This window comes from Melozone crissalis, unplaced genomic scaffold, assembly GCF_028551555.1.
Source record: "Melozone crissalis strain CALT ecotype California unplaced genomic scaffold, PUWL_Pcris_2 ptg000061l_1, whole genome shotgun sequence".
Classification (NCBI taxonomy): domain Eukaryota; kingdom Metazoa; phylum Chordata; class Aves; order Passeriformes; family Passerellidae; genus Melozone; species Melozone crissalis.
The window spans coordinates 18,101,026-18,121,089 of NW_026535839.1; the positions used below are offsets into that span (position 1 = coordinate 18,101,026).

The following is a 20,064-nucleotide window of genomic DNA, read 5'->3' on the forward strand; positions in this document are numbered from 1 at the left end:
AGAAATGGTCATGTCACCAAATGACCTCCTTGTTCTAATTTTTAGGATTTATAACTTAAACACAGGAGAGGTGAATCCAGGACAGGTGAACTGAGTCTATTTTATACATGGAAAGGGATTACAATTAAATACATAAAGCAACAACAAAGAGGAAACCAGAATTAAGTAACTGTTGAAATAACCTTTAGTACGATAAAAAAAAAATATATTGTCCTAATTCAAGCAATGACTATGAACTGCACATCTTCTGGTACTGTCAGCCACATACTGCAGCCAATTATTTACCAAATACTTCCAGCACAACTGTTTATTTCCTTGTGAAAAAAGCAGATAAATATTATGAAGCAGTATTTCAGTTGCCACCATATTTAAAAATAGCAAATTAAAAATTACTGTTAGGATTTCTTCAAAATGCCCCTGTTTAGCTGAAGTGAGCACTCCAGTGTGCAGTTAGCTATTGATTCAGTGATGGCAGAAGAAGATCTCTTTAATGCAAGAGTGCTCCAATACATTATCATTCCTGATGATGCACCTTGTATCCAGTAAGTCTTTTTCTTCCCTAAAATATACTGTTGTTTTGACACAAACAGCTTGCTACACTTAAGGATTTTACTAATAAAACATAATGTTGTGTTAGATATTATGACTGTTGCCACAGCTGAACTGCCTTGTCAAATCAATCCTAATATGGCTCCCACAGGCACATAAAAACCTTATTTAGCTATCAGTTATCCTAATCACTTTGTTCAGTTTAAGGGTGCAATACTTCAAGACCCGTTCCAATTTATACATATATGCCCAGCCATTTAATAAAGTCTTGATTTATATAATAAATTCTTGTTTGGAAAAAAAATACTTTAAACCAGCAGTGTTTTATCAAGTGTGTTACATGTCTCCTCATACCCCCAAATAAATATGTAAATATACACAAAGAGGATAGAAAAGGGGAATATGGAACAGATAAGCTATCACTGAAGAAAAATCTGTCTCTGATTATAAATAAGCCTTAAATGGGGTCCCCTGATCTGCAAAACACTGGAGAAATCCCAATGCCTTTGCAAATCTTTGTACAAAGTTTATCTAGGATAGTTTTCACAGCCTTTGTACCTGCGCTGTGTGAATTCCCAATAAAACAGATGTACTCAGGAACAGACAGCCACACACATGCACAGGGGCGCAGAGGTGCCAGGCGGCTGCTGAATGCCTGCCCCACTCTCAGCTCTTCCCACACATTGTTTCTTCCCCTGCAATAGAAATAAACCTGCCTTTGCTTCTTCTTGTTCAAAACTACTGCTGAGTATCTGAGTGGTGCCTTAAATCAAGCTGTGGGGGGAGCAGGAAATTCTCAGACTCGTCCTCATCCTCACCTACAGGAAAAGAAACCAGAACAAGCCAGCAAAGGCCTCATCTTCGCATGTGTTCAGAAGGGTCAGGGTCTGAGGCTTTCACAGAGAAATCTCACATCGTGGGAACTTCATGGGACCTACAGGAACAAAAACCTGAGCTAGGACACATTTTTACTGAGCTACAGACACCACAAATCATTGATTTCAAACGACTTGTATCCAAGACTGGTTCATGTCCACATTTCACACCTTTCTCCTTTTGATATTTCCTCTGTTAACCTGCAGCATTTGTTCGCTGCCCTACAAGAATATTCACATAAGAAAATCCAGATTCAACAGTTAGAAAATGGTAAATTTAAAACAATATTAAAATAGATGCTTTCACGTGTGCAGTTTATGATATTTAAATGGCAATCTTTTCTGTTCATATACTGTTTTGCCTGCCTCTGCCTATTTGGGATAAAGAATGAAGCTGCCCTGGAAATGAACCTGGGCTGTATTGGGATTATGTGTAACATTGCCTCACTTGTTCCAGAATATGTGAGTTTAGGAGACACAAGTTGCTGTGAGAAGGGAAAAAGATCAACAGCTGAAAGGTATCCTGCAAGCCTGGATTGATTTTGTTTTGTTGTGATCCCAAACAAGTAACTGTAGACAACTCTCTAGAAATGGCAATCTGCGCAAGGATCAGCCCTCACCTACTCATCTTTAGGCCCTAATGAGGCCAGCAGGCTTCTCCCACGTTCATTCCCCGTGAGACTAATTCAGAGTAGGAATTTAATTTATGTTCTTTTAAGGGCTCTTGGCTATAGGGCTTCTCTCCCTTCTCTCTTCATGGGCAAACTCTGGGAAGCTAAGTGACAAATGGAATTAGGAGGAGTCTTTTGTGTGTTAAACTGGTTGTGCAGAGTTAGTGTGAGCTTAACAGTTCAGTTTCCACACTTCACACAGCCACCTGTAACACAGGCCTAATTCCAGCCCCTTACCTTTAGGGATACTGCCCAGACCACATCACTCACCCCAGTGCAACAGTGGGAATGACAGAAAATGCCAGAAGAGCAGTCACAGGGACTGACAAATTCAGACAACACCCTGTAAAGAAAAAATCATAGTAAGTAGTAGCTTTTCTTGAAGCTAAGATGACACATCTTCTGAACTGAAAGAGCCAAATATCCTCTGAGAGAAGTAATTGTGATCCTGCAATTAAAACTGCTCTGTAACAATGCCAGTATTTACAGTTGCACTGGCAATCCAAGCCCTGCCATTTCCTCAGTCCCTAATACCCAGCTTTGTAACCTGAACTGCTCTGCTCTAATACAGGCCTTTCCAGATTTTTCTTAAAGCAAATACATGCAATAACTTACTGCTGCTCACTGGTCAGCTCAGTTACAGAGCCTTCAAAGTACAATCTGTGCTCAAGGACTTCCTTAACCTGCTGAAGGGTCTGCCCAGATCTGTGAGCTGCATCCTGCACCAAACCCCAGAGCGAGAGGGGCTTTGTGCTGGGTCCCAAAGCTGCTGCTGGCAGCCAAGAAAGGGTCTGATGGACTTTGGGCAAACCCAATTGGAATTTCATCTAGAAATATGTACAACAGAGATATTCCTTAGGACATTAAAGACTGTAATCTGTTATTAATTAAAGCAATTACGTTTCATGGTATATATTCTAGTCACAAAAGAGACACATGAACCCAATTACTTTTATCTCACTTGAGTTACAAGAGATAAAAATATGTCCCATCCATACTAAGCCATGTCAAACACTTCACCAAAGCTGAAACAGAGCTGTGGAGGTTGATTGCTTTGACTTCAGCAAGGTCTTTGGCACTGTGTCCCAGAACACCCAGAACTCACAGATGCTCCACAAACCCCAGCACACTCACTGCTGCCACTGGGCTTTTCTGAGTGCTTTCACTGTGCCATCCCTGCACATCACTGACCAAAGACTTCGCTAACTTTTATAAGAATAAACAATTTTCCTTTTAATTTTAAGTAGATTAAACTCTTTTTGAAACAGGTAACATTCTAAGAATAGGTTTTATAGCTGCCAGCTATTGGAAAATCTCCTAACTTAGTTTTAAGGGTTGTTTCTCTGCCAATATATAACATCCAACAGGGTTTTATTTTGCAAAGCTTCATAGTGGGTTCCCCCCAATTATAGGGCAGAGTCTTTAATAACATGAGGCTAACAAACACAGGGACTGAGAACATTTGAGAGACTAAAATTATTTCACTCCAAGTTATATACGCAGTGATAATAAAACTGCAGCTATTTTGCTACAAAAACATAGAGTGGAAAAGTTAATTATCAGAAAGAACAAAACATGTATGAGAGAGCACTTGGCTTCACAAACATAAAGGAAAGACTAACATATTCCATTATGTAAATGAACTCAAAGATATTTCACAACTGATCAGCTAGGAGGGACATAATGATTTATAATTCAAATAACTGAGCTTTGAAATCAAATTGGACTAATATATTTCGAAATATGCAAACCTGGGATAATTGTGAAAGTAATGGAAACCCTGATACCAACCCTAATCATTTGTTGTCTTTGTTGATACCTTCTTATGGTTTTTCTTCCTTTTTTTCTGTAGTGACGTTGCTGAAATTATGGTTTGCTTTTAATTCTACTTTATCCTTTAGAAAAAGACTATAATACACATAAAAAAAGAAAAATACCAACTTCTGAGACTGTGTAAAAGCTGACTGGTCTACAGGAAAGTACTGAAATGAAATAAATTATTACTTTAACCTTTCAGAAGAGCCACAATTTAATCTATTTCAAATACTGAAAATTGATCCACTGGATCTAGCATCTTAACAATACACTATTTCTTTCAAAGTAATATATACTTAAAGCCTTTAAAAAAACCCCAAATATAACGTGAAAAGGCCAAAGTTTGCAATGCCAGGAAGTAGTTATAAACTACTTCATATGTTTGAAATAAAAAGTACTTCAGTATTATTATTAAAAAAAACCCTATTGGTAGAGTTTTTAATAGGAAAAAATACATATCTTTAAAAGCCAAAATGACCAGTGAAATTAGGTTGTACATCATTTTCTGGGAAAAAGGAAAAACAGCCTCGACAGGTGTAATTTATCATTTTTCTGATTTAATACCAAAGAAATATATTAAAATAATAAAAAGAATCCTGAAATCCTCAAAATTTGTAGTGATAAATAGCCCTCCCTGTCTTTATTGCATTATGCCTACTAACAGAAATATTGCATGGTGGATTTCGCCAGACAAGGACGATTATTTTCCAATAAAAAGTTGCATATTAAATTCCAGCACAAAAGTGGGTGTCTAATACTTTTGAAATCTTTTATGGTTTGCCAGGGAACACAATTTTAAACTTAACTAATACAAGCTCAGGGTGAAGTGAAGCAGCACTGAAGCTGCCTGGGCTCAACCCCACCCCTCCAAGCAGCAGAGCAGCCATTCTCAGAGTTCCTCCTGGAATCATTCCAATGGAACTCATTGGGGGTATTTGTTTCTTCAGCTAATCTCTCTTTTTGCTGATCTTTCAACACTTTACACTGCTGATAAAGAAGTTTATTCATTTAAAAGAAGAGGACAGTGCTGCTGGACAGCCTAAGCACATAGCAGGGTCTGAAACCGCTCTCACAACAGTTTTCCAGTTTCTGCAAAGAAAAACCCCAGAGGTTCATCACAATGCCCATCTTCAAGAGAACTTAGACTATTAAGTATCTCCTTTTTCATCCTTTCTAGGTCCTGATATTATTACGTCTATTCCACGAGCAGAAACTCATTTATTGCAAATATAATGTGAGCAATCTGAAAGCTATCCTGACTTCTCAGCCTTGGAAAGGATTATTTGCACCAACAGGGTACCTTGACCCTTCTGGAGAGCTCCCATGAGAATCCATTCCTTTCCAAGCCTCCAGAAGACAGCAGGAGATGCTGAATGCTTGCTGGCTGTGCAGCAATGTGAGGTGATTCTGTCGGGAAGCACAGGAATAACAAGGCAAGCACCCGCAGTCAGGAGCCCTGAGCTACATTTCATGGGGATTCTGAAAGTGTTCTGAACCCTACAGAAGCAATAAGTATCCAGTAGAAAGGAGGAGAGAGCTCATTAGTTCCTTCATAAATCTTGTTAATGAAATAAATGTCTCTCATTCTGGTTTTGTTGAATTCCTTAGCAATGTTTCAAGTCCTTTCCAGTCTGATCTCTGTGATGCCATGAGAAAATAAACACATGCATATTTAAAATATCAAGTTAGCTGCTTAATGGTATTTCAAGTCAGCATATAGAAGTACACTTGTATGGTTTTCATTAAACAAAATTCACTTATGGAATGTGAAAACCCACACTCATCTTTCAACCCAAGGAAATATATTAAAATTATTCCTACAGTATTAGAGTTCTATGGAGAAATAAAATGATACCAATTGTCATATTCCAGGTGCCTTCCCCTCTGTTTGTGTAACAACCCCCTCTAGAAAATTACTGAAAAGTTGCTTTTGTGAGCCCTGGTGGTTTATTATCTGTCATACACCTTTAAATATTGTGTCATATCAAACACTGCTACCATTTTTTTTTTTTTCTACCTTCTTGCTTGACTGACTGAACACTCCAGGAACAAACATTCTTCTGCAACTTATGGTAAGTGAATATTAATTAGAATAAGCTACAAAAGGCTCCAACAGAGAGCAAGTTAGCATCCATGACTGAACAAAAATTTCACAAAAATATCTGAACCCAGATGAAAATGCACATGAAAAGTCACGATTGCTTCATCAGTGACACTGAGGAACCCCAAACCAGGAATGACAAGACATGACAAGAGCCTTTTGGGGAAATCCTGCAGCCCCACCGCCTTCTGCAGGTTCAGGGTGAGAGGTGGGGCAGAGGCAGGACCTGCACAGCTGCAGGACCTGCACAGCTGCAGGACCTGCACAGCTGCAGGATCCCAGGGAGCTGGGAGGGAACATCCTGTGCTCACCTGCTCCACCCAGCAGGAGGGGAAGAGGTGGCGTTGGCCTCGGGATGGAAGTGGGAAACTGCTGCCAGTGAAGTGTAGGAATGGAATTTTTCAAGTGAGGTTACAGAATGCAGAGTGGATCAGGCTGAGGGACCCCAGGGCTCAGCTGTGTCACCTCCTGCCCAGCAGGGCCATGCCAGAGCTCAGGGCACAGCAGGGTGTGCTCACAGCTCTGCAATGTCCCCAGGCAGGGACACGGCACAGCCCCTGCACATCGAAGTTCTGCCTCCTGGGCAGGTGGAACTTCTGGCAATCTGTTTGTGCCTATTGACTCTTGTCCTGTTTTTGGCACCAGTGAGCAGAGCTTGGTCCATTCTCTAACACCCTGCATTTGGATACCAGCCTGCTCAAACAAAAGGGCCCCATGATCTCCTGGCTTGGGAGCCCTGGCACCTATTCCTGACCATGACATCAAACCTACAGAATCACAGAAGGGACCACGGGATCACTGAGTCCCAGTCCTGGACAGAACATCCCCAAAAGTCACATCCCGTGACTGAGAGCATTGTCCAAACCCCCCTGGACTCTGCAGGGTGTGCTGTGCCCACTGCCCTGGGAGCCAGGTGTGCCCCAGGTGTCAGGGAAATGGGGCAGCCCAGCTTTGTCTGCTCAGTTTCCCTGGCTGTGGAATGTGCACAATGATTCTCACTTTCAGCTTCACATACATTGATGACAGACTGTGAAGTAAGAGATATCAGCACCAGCTATTTATACTGTCATGCAGTAGGATTTCAGTTTTGAGAGAAGAGAACCTGAAGAAGAGATGGAAAACACCTTAAAATCAGCACTGATTATTGAATTTACACAGTCACAGGCTAGGGAATGTATACAACACACAAACTATTTTTTTCAGGAAGTTTTACACTCAACAGTGTTTCAAGCATCTAAATGTTTAGTATTATTTGCTCAGGAAAAGACACATAAGAATGCAATTACCAAAGCAATTCCTCAATTTAAATTTACAGACAGACATTGATTTACTTTATAAAATCTCTATGAAGAGCTATATGGGTTCAGATTGCCCTAAAGAAATAGCCCCTTCAAACAAGTCCATAATTCACAGTTTATCCCTACTATGGAGAGTTCTGGAGATGTTTATAGTTGCACTAAATCCTTAACAAGTATATACCATACAAAGCAATAGAAAGGAACTTGAACTACCCAGATTTGACACCAATATCAAAACCATAAAAAGGCTATTTTGCAAAAGAGCAGAATCTTTATCCTTCAGTTACAAGACATTTAAAGAAAAACAAGAAGCCATGGTGAAAGCTTGAAGGGAAAATTAAAGGAAGGAAGTCTCCTCATCCAACATTCAGGGTACTTTTGTCTGCATCTGTTCTTTTGGTTCAGGGTTGCATTTGGATGCTGAAAGATGGAGCAATACTATAAAAGCTGGAAAGTACTCTGGAGTGAACAGAGGCAATCACAGAAATTCCCATTTCTGTTTTGGCCTTGCCAGTATCAGGTAAGATGAAACACACATAAAATATAGTTTTTTAAGAAACATTCGCAAAACTTTATATAAGTATCTGAGAAAGCTTCTAAAGATCTAGAGCTCAATCTCATAATACAAAAAGCAGTTTTCCAGTATGTAAGGAAGAGAAGCAAGGAATAAAAGAGCAGAAAAATTTACAGATCTCAGAGAAATCATGGCAAGACAGCTCTTAAATCCAGGGGCCATGGTCCCTCTATCTTTGTCACTCAAGGGATTTAGTGAGTTAAAAGATGAACCAGAAGTTACAGAGTCAAAGGAGATAACCATGAAATTTCAGATGAGCCATCCTCTTTCCAGGAGGCCCTGAACCTCTTTTCTGAAAGGCAATGGCAGGTTCACCATCACAGTGCAGAGGAATTGCAGGAACACAGGAATTTCTGCTTACACATGGGTTGCTGAACCTCCCATGCACAGGAGAGCTGGGAATATGCCAAAGAAGCAGTTGCAAGAGTTAAGCTGCTAACAGCCAGAAGAGGTGATGACTGTCATAAAGCACCAAATTTGGCTGAGGTGGCTGTTTTGGGGTTTTGTTTGCCTGTTAAATAATTAAAGAGTGAAAACCTTTTAAGCTTATCTAAGAATTACATGAATTGGGAATGTAAATTTATGAACAGTCTTGGTCACAAGTTAAGGATATTACAAGTGTAGTTGCATTACAGAAAAGATGGAAAACAACTCCTACATTTTAAACAAAACTTTCAAAGTTGCTATCCAATTCCCATTACAGTGTAAAGAAAAATGGGCTTCCAAAATCCTTGAAAAGACACTGAAAATCTGTTCCTTATGTGGTGCTGAGATTCCAGTAAAAACACAGAGGCAAGAACGCTCTGTACAGTCAGGTTTTAATTATTTCTGATAGATTATCATCACTTACCCTGAAAGGTCTCGGTGGCTCAGACAGCAATGGGATATATACTTTTCATTAGAGCTGGACAAAGGTGAATAGTTAAAAACTGCACGTTCTATCATGAGTAAAAGTACTGAATTTTTGTTTGCTGTGATTCAAGGAGCCATTGCAGTGTAAGTGTTCCAAAAAATATTCAGAGATCCACACTGAAAAGCTGTAACATGGAAAATCCCTCTATTGATACATATGTGCGTTCACCACAGTGACATCCCACATCAATGTTTGGACATGCACCTCTTATTCATGTTACACTTATTTTACCATGACCAGAAATGCGAAATACTTGAGAAAACATTTTGTAAATCCACCTCATGAAAAATCATTTCCATGTGATTTTGATAATAACCAAAAAAAAAAAACCCAGAAGAGGTTCACAAAGGGTAAGGGAAGAAAAGGAAAGGTGATTGCAGCCAAAATAATGACAAGGCACTTCCAGCCCAGGCTCAAGCAGCAGGTGGAACTAAAACTCTCCAGTCTCAGCATTTCCTCACCTCTGCAGGGAAGAACCAGGGCAGGTGGGCCCCTACTGAAAGAAAAACTGGATCTGTGCGGTAAGACAGAAGAGTAGACCAGTGGCTTTCTAAAATACCTGTGGCTAAAGCACCCACTCCATGCACAGGAGGAACAGGTGAATGGGCTCCCAGTCAGGGATTCATTCTGCCTGCTGCTGCTGCTACAAATGTGCTAGGAATATTCCCAGTAACAGAGCTCCACGAATGCTGCCAGACTGGACTGCCCCATCAGACCATTGGGTTTGGATTATATAGATCATTATGCTGATTTCACACCCAAAATTTTCACCTGGCATGTTACCACTGGGAAGAAGACCCTCACTGCCACAAACACAGCAGTGTTTATCTAGGATTCACAGCTGCTTCTTACAGCCACTCAGTGAATGTCCATGTCAGGTGGTAGCATCTATTCTGTTAAATACGATCTTCAATCTAATCAATTAACAACTCAGAGCTTTATGAAAACACAGTAGGCCACAAGGAAAGAGAAAATAAAACTACAATGTGAAATCTAAAAAGCAGCACTGATTTTTGCTTTTTATGTACCTTGTTTTCTTTTAAAATCTTCCATGTAACACTAAACCCATTAACACTAAACTATTTAACATGAAGAAACTAAATTTTTAAAACTTAATTTACAGTAATTGTGCAAACACAACCCTATCCCATCAAAATGCATGTAGGGCTGCTCATACAACTTGTTAAAGGATGCTATTCCTTCAAGTGGCAAACATAACAGAGAACTCCTCTCAATGGCAGCAATGAGGAGCAAGAGAAGCAAACTGGTGATATCCAGAAAAGAGCCCTCTGCCTCCTTTTTCCTCAGCTGTTCAAGGTTCACTGCAGTCTGAAACAACCAAACACAGCCCAGCCATCAGGCTCCATGGCATGGGCTGCCTCCCAAAACTCCTCAGTAGCACCATCAGCATTTTTCCATCCATCACCCTCCACTGACCTGTCTTCAAAGACTGCTCCAGATAAATATCAGGGTTGGATGGGCACTGTTGTTATCCTAAGGCAAGATACAGCACTTGCCTTCTGGTTTGAGGAAGGAAAGTGTTTATGCCTTGTGTTCCACAGATATTTCAGTTGTATCAGAAAATGACCTTGTTTTAATTACTACAAGTCCTGACCAGCACTGTCCCAGCAGGTCACAGCCAGCCTGGTGACACCAGCAGAGAGCTGTGTCCAGCAGGCCAAGGTTTCCTGGGAGTGTTCAAAGGTCCTGTAAGCCAGATTGAGAGGACAGGAAGCAAATGACAACACACAGCAATTCCCTCACTGCAAAATGAAGAGGTCAGACACTTGTTTCTCTTTCTCCAGGCACACATGGGCCTCATTGTCTCCTGGGGACTCCCAGATTTTTTTGTGTATATTCAGTTTTTCAGAGGGATCATTTTGTTTAACTTCAAGAGAAAAAATGATTTTAGATGAAACTCTTTTTGTGTCAGGAGAAACTAGTAAATATCATGAAGGCTATGCATAATAAAAACCAAAATCCTGGTAATTTTGCTGGCAGCCAAGGAAAGCTGCTGTAGCTGTAGAGGAATGGTATGTTCTACAGAGTAACTGTCCAGCAATATTCTTAAGAGAGAGTACTGCAGCACTTCTCTGCCAAAATAACAAATACTATGTTATTCTGCAAATGCCAGAGATGTGAAGACAGGTGATGATAATGCCTCTTGTCCTTCAGTGTGAGGCCTGAGGATCCTCCTCTGTGAACCTGCATTTTTAAGATAGCAACATTTGCCAGATCTTGGACAAAAATCAATCCAAGAAAACTTTCCCAAAACAACGGAAGATTAGTTTGCTTTGGTCAGTTCCCCACTTCGAAATGTCACAAAACTTTACAGGCAATTCCACACAGGGTGCAGGAAAGGGAAGGGAGGGATGGGGGCTGTTTGTGCCAGTTTGTCACTGAACAAGAGGCTGGGACATCTCAGCTCTACCCCCAAAAGCCATTTTGAGAGGGGACAGAGGCGCTATGGTGGAAATACTGAGCTGCAACTGTTCACTTAGAGGCTTGCAGTACCTTCAGAAAATAAGATATGGGTCCTTCAAAAAATGGTTGTCCCTTACTTCAAATAGTTCAAATTCACAGAAAACATTTTTCTAGCAAAGAGCAAACTTGACAGCATGTTAAAGACAAAACAAACAACATACACAATAGAATCCAAGCACAAACTTACATTTTTGGTCATAAATGCTTCCAGAACACGGTTGTCACCTTTTATTCCCAAGACTTCAGACATCCTGGCATGCACCTGGAAATTAACATTTCAACAGTAACATACTATAGATACTAACTACCTTTAACACTTTCAGTTATTCTAAAACCTTCCCCAATTTGACTCTGCAGGAGGAAAGCACAGGCATAAGTGCCTCTACATCCAACCCATGACCTTGCAGGCTGCAGCACTCGTAGGAGATGGCTTATCCACTCTCTGATGGTGTCCTGATGGCTTATCCACTCTCTGATGGTGTGATGTGGGGGCTGAGGCTTTTACTTGCTCTTACAAACATTTCTTTGCACAAAGGAGTGCAAATTTTCACATTAACCTCACTTTGTTGTTCTTAGAACAATATAGTCTCTATTCAAAACCCTGGTTTATTACAGAAAATTAGAAAGGGGTGGAGAAAACATTTTTGTCAGTCTGTCCTCAGTGGGATGTCATTCAATGCTGTCTTTAGGCTTACAAATTCTTGCACTGCTGGTGATAGTATCTGGTGAATCTGGTACTCTTCAGACATTGTTTTGTGTCCTTGAAAGGAGAACAAAGGCTTAGGCAGCCCAATAGCTTGCAGCAGTGTATGTGGCCCTTTATTTCCAGTCCAGGACAGCCATTTCAGGGTCGGTGTCCCAGCACCCTGCCTGCCAGACCCGGCTGTGGGCAACACGCAGCTGCAAATGCACAGGACACAGCAATTCTATTTCTTCCTCACTGTGTAATCTCCATAAAGTTTTCTCGGGGTTTTAGCATCCTAACATTTAGTTCAGATAAAAACATTTTGTCAGGTTAAATCAACTTCAGAGACAGCAAGGTGACGATGGTGCAAAGCCGCTGCCCAAGCCTGTGCCGGCCCCTCCCCACACGCGCCAGCCGCGCTTCGTGGGCAGAACGCAGGGCCAGCCCTCAGGGGTGTCACTGCAGCCGCTCCAGCCCTTGGGGACACTGTCCCCTTGGGGACACCCGGGCTGCCCGGCATCGGCCTGCTGAGGGATCCCGTAATGCAGCAGCGGTGCGGGGAGAGGGCCAGCAGCTCCCAGCGGTGAGCGCCTGGTGCCATCTACTGCCGGCTCCCTTCCCCATATCCATCTACTGCCGGCTCCATTCCCCATATCCATCTACTGCCGGCTCCCTTCCTGATCCACGGCCGGCTCCCTTCCTCATCTACTGCCGGCTCCATTGCTGATCCACGGTCGGCTCCCTTCCCGATCTCCCTTCCCCATCTCCATTCCCCATTTTCCTTCCCCATCTCCCGCCGGCTCCCTTCCCCAGCTCCCTTCCCACAGCCCATCCCATGCCAGCCTCGGCACCTGTGCCACCGCACCCACACCAGCCTCCCTCTGCCCTGATGGAATCCTGCGACTTGCTTTAAAAACCAAATTACCAATGCTCCACCTCTGAGGCAATTAATAAGAACAATGAAAACAATAATAGCAACAATTGGATTTTCACATCCCAAAGGCTTTAAATTCCAGCTTACTAAAGTCAGGAGTATGTAAACTTGCAGCTGTAACCAGAAATCACAACAAAATCAAGGGTAACTTAATGTGTAAGCTAATTTATCCTTTTATAATTGTATGAATGTAGTTTTTGGTGGCAAAACCAAAGGACAATAAAAAAATGAAAAAAAATAGTATATAATACAATCTTTAAATGTTGCAAAATACTATGTTCACACTTGTAAGTGTAAAGTTATTGCTTACAGTAATTAGGCATAGCAAAAATAATATATTGAAATATAAAAATAATACCTTCCAATTAAAAAAAAAAATCCACTCCCTAAACAACGCACTGCTGAAATGCTACAGCAGCTGCAATTTTTGCAATGTTTCAGAATTTTTGCGTTTGGTGTCATGACAAGAAAAAAAAAACAGTAGCAAGGAATGCAGAGGCATCAGCAGCTACCCCTGTGTGTTCCGAGCCTTCCTTCGTGCTCTGGGAGCCAGCCCAGCTCATTGTGCTCTGCTGTCAAACTAGGCTCTCCCCGCATCAGAGTTTAACAAATAAAATACTAAAACAGCAGTCAGTGTTGACAAAGAGCAGTGCTTTAATCCACAATTATCCTTGTAACTCTTACTACTCCTTTTATCATCCATTAGCTTTGATTCCCATTATCCCATCAAGAACTGTGTCAACGCTTTTGTCCCTGGGGATTTCCCACACTACTAGGATCTGACAGACAAGCCTGAGTGCTAAGCAGGATCATTACCTCTTAAATCCACTTATCTGATCCACTGAATAGTAAATTGAAAAGCTCATTAACAGCAACAATCTGATTTGTTTTCACGTGTGACAGGGTCATTCCAAGTCAGCATGAATACAGCCCTCACAATAAAAACTACCCCATCTATAGCAAATTGTAAGCTAAAATAAATATGATATTTTAAACACCTTCTTCAAAATCATTTTCTAAACCCGCACATGCTATTAGCATACAAAAATAGAAAAGTAATCGCCTCCCACCACAGCAATGCAATGCCCCTGGACTTCTAAACACTATGAAAAATTAATGATAAAGCATTTTGGTCGTACAATTATAAAACACGCTTCAACAACAAAGGCTGTGCTACATATTCAAAAGGCGGAGAGAAACCCTGCTGAAAGGGGCCATAAAAAGCTGTGGAGGTGATCTCATCTTCTGCTTAGGTCCTGCAGGGAGCCCCCGGGTAAGGGCAGCAGAGCCCCAGATCATGGGGCTCCCCCCTTCACCCCTCCCTGCCGGCTCCAGCAAGGAGCAGGGAATCAACTTCCAGTGGGAAAACCTTGCTCAAGACTCCTGGAAAACAGTGACACAATGAGTCCCAGATCCTTATAACTGCAAGATTTACAACTCCAAAAGGAAATTCCATGTCAGTCCAAAGCTGTGTGACGAAAACATGTACGGCCAACAACGTCAGCTGGCAGGAGAAGACCATCCCCAGCTCACCTCACACACCCGTGGCCATGGGGAAACACCCTCACGAGTGGCAGTGTCAGGCTGTGATGTTTCAGGAGCTCCAGGAACCCAGCCAGGGCCTTTGGTTGGAGCTGGAGCTGGTGGCACCACTGCCCCCAAGCCCCAGTGGCGCTGCTGTGCTCAGAGGTGACAGCAGTGGCCATGGCAGCCAAGAGAAAGAACAGACCATCGAAACACCTTCCATATTGACCAGCCACAATTTCAAACATACTGAACCAAGTGTGAAAGCTAAGGATCAAGGGATCCTTCTTTTTTCTGTTTGTACCCTTATAACCACCTTGGTGGCATCAGGACCCTGAAGGAAGACAGCAGACTCACAAGCTCTGGTGCCAGGGAATTTTTTAATTATCCAGGAAATTTTATAGAATCCCAGCAAGATTAGGTTTGGAAGGGACTTTAAAGCCCATCCAGTCCCACCCCTGCCATGGGCAGGGACACATTCCCAGGCTGCTCCATGCCCTATCCAACCTGGCCTGGGACACTTCCAGGGATCCAGGGGCAGACACAGATTCTCTGGACTATCAGTTGTCCAAGTTACATAAACATACACCTCCCAGGTCCTTGAACTGTCCCAAAAGGACAAGAAATAAAACTGTGGAAGCAATGTTTTATAAAGCAAAATATTTGCATGTAAGTACAGACCAAGAAAAAAGAAATAATTCAGTAATAACACCAAAACTTTATTTCCTTCTCTTCCCTACTCTTTGGCCTTGGATATGTTTAACTTTGCTTTGCCTTTGGAAGTCTTCTCTTTTTGGCTCTAACATTATAACTCTGAAGAAGCTAATTATATCAATTCTTAAATGTGAAGCAGATTACAGAACTGGGAAGCTCAGAATATGAGTTCCTAAAGGTTGTATGGCTCAGTAATGACAGTCACAGAAATTCAATAACAGCACTGTATGGAATGTACTCAAACACACCCCATGAAACAAATTAAAACAGAGCAATGAATCTCTCACACTGTGCAAATAAGAAAGCACAAGAAAATGTTAGTTTCTACAGTTTTCATAAGGGCTATTATAATGAATTAAGATTTTGGATAATGAATCTTCAGAAAATTACAGTAAAGTTATTACCCGTAGGCACAGCGTAAATGCTGCAGATATTATCACTTCCTTGACGCCCTCCAGGCCTCGCTGCAGAGAACTATCACAGCAACATTAAAGCATTTTGTCATGAGCAGTGAGGGCAGAAGCAGACCTGCACCACGTTTACCCCAGCCTGGCAGGGTTGAAGCTCATGGAGCTCATGGAGGGGAGCCTGTCTGTCCCCGTGGTGTTTTTGGGAATCCAAACAAAGCAGGGGGGACTGCCATGGGGCTCTACCCCCCACCTCCCTGACCAACACGCCTCCAGCACCCACCAAACTCCACACTAACTGCAAGTGCCATTCTTGGTATTGAGTGCTAAAACACACTTTGTAATTTCCCCTGTTTTTAAAATCACACTCAGGTATTTTGAATTTTCAGCGCTTAAAATCATCAGTATAACACAGCAGAAATCCAGCTCAACATTCTGCAGTCAGCTTCAGGAAATGGGAACTGAATCCCCTAATTGGACCATCAGGGTGCCAGATCATTCATCTTTATCTCCTGATCAAACTGAGGGCTTCAAAAGCCCTGGCTTTTATCTCCTCTTCTTAGCAGAGGAAAACCTTGGTCACTTCCATTCCTGACCAGCTGTCTTAAAAAGCTAATATCTCAAAATACTCTTAGCTCAGAGCCTAAACAAGAGAATGAGCTTTTACTGGATTGCAGTAAACTCTCTAAACGAAGAAACTCTCCAAACAGGCCATAAGGAAATGCCTCAGTTAATTCAGACAGGATCTCTGAAGACTCAAGTGGATTTTCAGCTGCTTTCTACGTAGGCCTCTCTCCCACCCACTGCTACCTGTGTTCATAATAACCACAGCACCCAGACCAATTACATAAATGATATAGATGATTTACTGTCTTACCTCCAAACCCAGCCTAAAGTACTGCATTAAGTTATCCTCAACTGAAAGAGACCTACTACAACCTAACATTTAAAAATGAGGAGATTTTTATTATAACCAAGTGTTCTGTTTTAGGTGAAAGGGTAAACACGCTGTGTGGCTCCTTGCTATGGATGTTATTTCCCTCCTAGTCTGTTGAAATACTCTGCCACCACAAGCTCTGAGAGTAAGAGGTATTAACATTTCCCACAAAGGCTGTTTTCCAGGCCCTGTTCCCCAGTTCTTCCCCATAAGTTGGAGGATTCAGAGGAGTCTAGGGTGCCAGAGTGATGAACTCCCTGCTTCCTGATCTATAAAATGCCTATACGGTGCCAGCAATAAACTCTCTCTTACATGGAATTTGATCTCTATTTCAATTACTACCTCTCAGCTTTTATTTACTTATTTATTTATTTCTCCTTTTCTTAATCCATGTTTTCTGAAAATCTTGAAAGAAAGAGGTACAATTCTGCTGAACTTATACACTAGACCTACCATGAACTGACTGCTTTTATTACTGATGCAGCCTGAGAAGCATTCTCCGTGAAAAACAAAGAAGAAGAAAAAGAAATGGGTTTATCTGCTAGGTTTTCAGTTAGCCATTAGTTAAAAGGATGCTTAGCCTAAATAGTCTTGTTTAGACTTTCGTTTTTGTTAAGCACTGTTAGAGAGTTTTAATTCCACTGTCTCTTGTGTTCCCCTTCAGGGCTTAAAGAACAGATATAGTGAAAACGGAAATACTGTTAACAGCTGTTACTTTTTGAACACCTTCCAGAAGATTTTTAGCTTTTGAAGCACAGTGTTGGGCTGCACTTTCCATCAGAGCTATACACTGAACTACAGAAATTCAAGCCATGTATGCAGTCAAGGATTTGCTTAACAATAAGCCAAAATGCTGTTTTAGAATCCTTCGTGATTGAAATGAAGCACTACTGTGCAGTTACAGGATTATATTTGTGCCAGTCAGAACACTCCAAAAGATCCAGAAATACAGTAATCGAATAGCAGTAATCCACACTCTGACTTGTCCCTACATAACTATTACAAGTGTGCAGCTAAATTTTATTCAGATGCTGAATTGTATCTAAATGAGTGGCCCACTCAGCACACTTATGTGCAATAAACACTAACACTCAAGAATCTACATCACTTGGGCACTTAAAAACAAGGAATAAAATCAGAGCTACTTAGTATAGCTCTAAAACCTCTATATCCAAACCTATTGCATTGTACTGAATAACAGCACTTCAGGTGTTCTGCATCTCCAAATCAAGCCTTAAGCACATGAAATTTAGCAGGATCACTTCTTCTGAAGAGGTTTTGCACCAGGGTTGTACATAGTGCTTTTGCACATTTATCCCAGGGCATAAGGAGAGGTGTTACAGCCACCACAGCTAATACCAGCAATTTGAACAACCCTCTTTGGCAAGCCAGAAATAAGATAATGGTTCAACATAGGCCGGCTCCTCTGAAATACTGGCAGCATTGCCTCTAATTATAGACATCTGTCATTGCTAGCCACTCAGTAGTAACCCTAACATCAATATACAACTATAACACCACACTGCCTGCAGGCACAGCAATGGGAGCCAGATCCAAGAGGCGGGCAATCATCTGCCTCAGCCAAACTATCTGTCAAGGGCTCCTAGCCACAAATAGCTCTTACGTTTTGTATCCTTAGGATAATATGTTGATTTATTTTAGATCCTCTAATATTTACAGTCTAGGCCATCTACTAAAATACAGGAACAAACCCGATGGCTGATGGAGGTAGTTGCTGCTCAGAACCAGCACGGAAGGCCATAGCACCCGCACCAACACCAGGGCAGCTGGAACAGGCACCTGTGCCCCAACTCCCCTCCCCAAAATCTCACCTGGGCATTTCCAGCTGCAGGGCAGGGGTATGGCTATGCCCTCATCAGCCCACATTCTACTTACCAACCTGAAGGAGTATTTTCAGTCTGGACCCGGAGAATATCCGTGCCAAAGCCAGCACAGGGAGTTCCAGTATCCCACAGTTCCCCGTGTCCCTACAGAAGAGACAAGCTCTGCAGAATTATCTGCAACGTGCAATTTTGAAACAGAAATTGCATTAATGCAGTATGTTTACTGATTAAATACTTCACCACTGCTTAAAGGTAAACAGACATGTGCTGCTAACCAAGAAATAGTTTCTTGAAATGTACAGGTAAACATAGTGATTTTTTTTTTTAATGCTAGGGTGAAAATCATGCTGAAAACCTCAATATTTTCTTTCTTTTTTTTCTTTTTTGTCTTCATTTGAAAATCCATCTCAGAAAGGGGCAAAAAAGATTTTAAGTTTAAACTAATTAGGAAATAACTTCCTCACAATTATCTTAATTTGTTATTAACAAAACCAAGATTTCTTAGTATGATTCACAACAGCCTGTGCTGAAGAGAAACTATTAATTACTCGATAGACAGTTAGCTTTCAAGTGAGCTGCATTTTAAAAACCTCCTTTAAAATACAATTGCTAAATGCCTTACAGTGCTGTAATGTGAGACAGGTTCAAATCTTATTACTTCACTGAAATTAAAACCTAAGTTTTAATACTGTTCAAGTCGAACAATGATTCCACACTTTATTGCTTTTGAAATCCCTTGATGATCATAGGAAAAAATGCCCTCGAGAAAAAGAGACTCTGTTTTCGATAAACAGAAAATACAGTTTGCACTCTTAGCCTCTTTGTCATCACAAAAAAGGATTTAATGCCAATTCTTTAAAAAAAGACTTTTTTCACAAAATGTGCACCTTGTGTGCCATTTGTAAAATCAGCTCACTTTCTTTTATTTATTACTGCAGTGCGGCAAGGCAATAAAGCAGCTACTGATAGCTAATAAATTACATGCCTTTTAAAACAATTCTCCAGCTACAAAAAAACTTGTAACTACAAAGGCTTACATTTACATGGTACATCGTGTGAAGTGTCTACATTTATGTTCTACTTAACCACATAAATAAAATCTGACCCTTTATTAAACAGACAAGCATGAACCAGGGGCTCCACATAAGATTAAACAAAAGGTAACTTTTTAAGGCTTTCCTACAGATTTACATAACTAAACATAAAATTTGCACCAGTAGTTCACATGAAAGTATTTTTAAAATAAATTGCCTTTTTAATTGATGCCCTTCAAGATACCTTCAGGAAAAAAAGGTGAGCACAATTTTTCAATTACAGCATGATAACACTGATTTACACCTGAATCTAAAAATTAAATAAGGTTTTAAATAATAATTGCAACATATTACTGTAACATAAAACAATAATTCTCCAGCACATACCATGCAAACCACGATTTGTATTTTTAATTAAAAAAAGTATCAGAGCTTTGGGAAAGAATTTCTTTGTTAAAGTAGATTTAAACAAAAAAACCCCCGCAGTTTTATTTCATCATGCATCTCTCCAAGAAATGCTTTAAATTAGACATATCTATTAAGCTTGTTGAACTGCTCTTAAATAGTTTTGCTCCATGGCCAGCCCAGCCCTCACTGCTGACAGCACAGAGCGCTGAAGTGCACTGGCTTTGTCTTTCCATCTGCATTATTTTTAGGGTGATGTGCTCAACTGTTTTCATAAATTTCTTCCTTACAATTTGATTG

The 20,064-nt window shown here is 41.1% G+C and overlaps 1 long non-coding RNA gene across 1 annotated transcript in view; it reads right to left on the reverse strand.

Moving 5' to 3' along the window:
• Window positions 1-256: 256 nt before the first annotated feature.
• Window positions 257-20,064, reverse strand: part of LOC128944650 (uncharacterized) — a 58,382-nt gene continuing 38,574 nt past the window's right edge. The window contains exons 2-4 of the long non-coding RNA XR_008483818.1: window positions 18,378-18,469; window positions 11,468-11,542; window positions 257-2,438 (exon numbers count right to left, since the gene is read on the reverse strand). This is a non-coding gene — a long non-coding RNA (uncharacterized LOC128944650). The remainder of the gene's footprint in view (window positions 2,439-11,467; window positions 11,543-18,377; window positions 18,470-20,064) is intronic.